Here is a 3,789-nt window from a genome sequence, read left to right as displayed (position 1 = left end):
GAATATTAATTCTTTTTGGTCCTAGACCCCTTGAGCAGGCTGGTGTAACTGATGGACACCTCAGAATAATGGTTTTTTGTTTTGCTTTGTTTTTGTTTTTTTAGTAAGGCAATTGGGGTTAAGTGACTTGCCCAAGGTCACACAGCTAGTAAGTGTTAAGTGTCTGAGGCTGGATTTGAACTCAGGTCCTCCTGACTTCAGGGTCGGTGCTTTATCCACTGTGCCACCTAGCCACCCCTATGGTTTTTTAATATTTAAAATAAAATACATAGGATTGCAAAGGAAGCCAATTATATTGAGATATGTGTAAAAGCATTATCCATTTTTTTTTTTTCAAAAGGTCATGATACCTCTGTGAGCCGCAGCCTGCCGCAGCCGGAGCAAACGGACGGTTGTGCCTCTGCCGTCTTAGGAGGATGTACTCGTCTGTGGCGCACCTGGCGCGCGACAGCCCCTTACACGCGCCTCACCTGCAGCTCGTGCAGTATGAGGCCGACCCCAGCCCCGGGGCCACCTCCGCCCGCGCAGCCTGGCCGCCGCCGCGGAAGAATACAGTTGTGAATATGACTCCATGAAGTTTTATGCGCTCTGTGGCGTTGGTGGGGTCTTAAGTTGTGACCTGACACACACTGCTGTTGTACCCCTCGACTTGGTGAAATGCAGGATGCAGGTGGACCCCCAGAAATACAAGGGCATCTTTAATGGATTATCCGTCACACTTAAAGAAGATGGTATTCGAGGTCTGGCCAAAGGATAGGCTCCAACGTTCATTGGCTACTCAATGCAGGGACTATGCAAGTTGGGTTTTTATGAAGTCTTCAAAGTGTTGTATAGCAACATGCTTGGTGAGGAAAACACTTACCTCTGGCATACTTCCTTGTATTTAGCTGCCTCAGCCAGTGCTGGATTCTTTGCTGGTATTGCCCCGGCTCCTATGGAAGCTGCCAAGGTCAGAATTCAGACCCAGCCAGGCTATGCCAACACTCTGAAGGAGGCTGCTCCAAAAATGTTTAAAGAAGAGGACCTCTTTGCATTCTACAAGGGCGTTGCTCCTTTATGGATGAGACAGATCCCATACACCATGATGAAGCTTGCTTGCTTTGAGCGCACGGTGGAGGCCCTCTACACGTTTGTTGTTCCAAAGCCCAGGAGTGAGTGCACAAAGGGAGAAGAGCTGGTGGTGACGTTCGTGGCAGGTTACATAGCTGGTGTATTCTGTGCCATCGTGTCTCACCCCGCTGACTCCGTGGTGTCTGTGTTGAACAAGGAAAAGGGCAGCTTGGCTTCCCAAGTCCTCTAAAGGCTCTGATTCGGAGGTGTGTGGAAGGGTCTCTTTGCCCGTATCATCATGATTGGTACCCTGGGGCAACTAGGTGGCGCAGTGGATAAAGCACCGGCCTTAGATTCAGGAGTACCCGGGTTCAAATCCGGCCTCAGACACTTGACACTTACTAGCTGTGTGACCCTGGGCAAGTCACTTAACCCCCATTGCCCTGCAAAAACAAACAAAAAAATTTTTAAAAAAATGATTGGTACCCTGACGGCACTACAGTGGTTCATCTATGATTCCGTGAAAGTCTACTTCAGACTTTTTTTACGTCCTCCTCTGCCTGAGATGCCAGAGTCTCTGAAGAAGAAGCTTGGGTTGACCCAGTAGATGAATCAAGACTAACTATGAACTGAATCTGCTTGCTGACCAGTGTTGAGCAAATATAAAAGAAATTTTTCTATATTTGACTGTGTAAATTGTCTATTCCTGATGTAATTATCAGTTGTGCCCTTGCCTGATGCAAGGGTTTTAAAAATGTAACTGTTGCAATAAACCAACTATTCCTGAATTTTTTTTTAAAAGTTCATAATCGGGGCAGCTAGGTGGCGCCGTGGATAAAGCACTGGCCCTGGATTCAGGAGTACCTGAGTTCAAATCCGGCCTCAGACACTTAATACTTACTAGCTGTGGGACCTTGGGCAAGTCACTTAACCCCAATTGCCTCGCAAAAAAAACCAAAACAAAACAAAATTTAAAAGGTCATGATAAAAACCCTGAAATAAATCAATAAAATTCAGAAATAATCAGCAGCATCCATATAGATCCCCAAATGGATAGAGGTCCTTTTTAAAAATGTGTTCTCTTGGGTGGGCTAAATATAACCCCTATGATCCGGTTTGTGCTATCAGCCCACTCAACAAGCTCTTTCCTCATGGAGAGTTGGAAGGTGGTAAGATCACAAATTTAAAATCAAGGGAGTCAAAATTAATAAGGTTTTATATCAGATTACTTGTTGTGTTGGGGTGAGAAGGAAGGGAAGGAGAAAAATCTGGAACTCAAAATCTTACAAAATGAATGTTGAAAACTATCTTTACGTGTAATTGGGAAAAAATAAAATACTACCCCCCAAATTTTGTTTTTAAATTTAGAAGGCTTGATTGTTAGGAGGTGAGAGACTAGCACACAAATTCCTTCTAATGATTGTCTCCCAGAGGCCCTTGCTAATGGTCCAGCAAGAGCAGCAGCAAGCCCACTGGTCTTCCTTTCACACTGGGGACAGTTCTGAGCTGTGGTTTCTCCAAGCCCACCGCAACAGACCAAGCAATGCAACTGATGCTTGTCCAAGAGCCCGTGAGCTTGTTTACAAGGGCACAAGCTGCTCACGGGCTTTTTCCCTCCTTTCATTTTTAATGAGAAACAGGATTCTGCGGGCCTTCCTCTGCCTCTGGAATTGGACAATTACACAGGGAGCTGCATGCCAGGAAGCCTGACCCTCCATTTCCCAAACAAAGGATCCCCAGGTTCCAGAGAACTACCCATGTACAGGTCAGTCCAGAAGTCAGGTCGGGATTTCATGGGCTTAGCGTGCAACAAAGGGCCCTTGGGGCATCATCTCTGCCAGGTGCCTAGTATCTGTATCTCTGTGTTGGGACTGAAGTTTTGGAGGAAGGGGACATATTTATCAGTGCCAATCCCAAATACAGAGCCACTTGGCTACCCTCAAAAAGTCAACCCATGGTAAGAGTGTTCAATTCCTTGGAAAGGGACCACCGGTATGGACTGAAGCATACTTAAAAATCAATTGTTATTTATCTCTTATTTTTCCTGCATCCCTACAACTTCCAAAAAAATCCTTCCCAGAGAGTGAAAACAACAAATAAAAAGGAAGGAAAACAGTAGTTCAGAAAAATTAACCACCACATCAAATAAGAATGACTGTATTCAGTGTTCCACACCCATAGTCACTTCTACATAGGAAGGTAGAAGGAAGTATCTTTTCCTGGTTCCTTTTGGGGACCAGTCTCCATTATTATATCACATAGTGTTTTGTTTCCTTCTGTTGTTGTTCTTTCCATTTATATCATTGTAATGTTGCAAATATTATTCTCCCAGTTCAGTTTACTTCACTCCACATCAGTTCATACAAGTCTTCCCATGCTCATAGTCATCATTTCTCACAATACAGTAACATTCCACCATAGTCATAGACATTTTTTCAGATGCTGCCAATATATGGGTTTGTTTTATTTTACTATACCCATCTGTTACCAGAGAGGGTTTTTCTTGGGGTGAAAAGTGACCCATTGGTAAATGACATTGATAGAAAAAAAAAAAAAGAACCTCAGTAAGTTTGTATAAAGGAGAAAAGAAAAAAGAAAAGGACCACATGATAGGCTCTCCCAGACATAGGAATTAATATTCCCTTAGGGTAATTATTTTAAGATCAAAGATTCTAATTCAGAAGGGACTTTGGACACCATCCAATCCAACTCCCTTATTTTACAGGAGAGGAAACCAAG

The 3,789-nt window shown here is 43.9% G+C and overlaps 1 pseudogene; it reads left to right on the top strand.

Annotated features, from left to right (window-relative positions):
• Positions 1–416: 416 nt before the first annotated feature.
• LOC122726381 lies at positions 417–1,671 on the top strand (annotated as a pseudogene).
• Positions 1,672–3,789: the final 2,118 nt, after the last annotated feature.

Source organism: Dromiciops gliroides, chromosome 4, assembly GCF_019393635.1.
Source record: "Dromiciops gliroides isolate mDroGli1 chromosome 4, mDroGli1.pri, whole genome shotgun sequence".
In the NCBI taxonomy this organism is placed as follows: domain Eukaryota; kingdom Metazoa; phylum Chordata; class Mammalia; order Microbiotheria; family Microbiotheriidae; genus Dromiciops; species Dromiciops gliroides.
The sequence above is the reverse complement of the archived record's forward strand: the minus strand, read 5'-3'. Positions and strand labels throughout refer to the sequence as shown.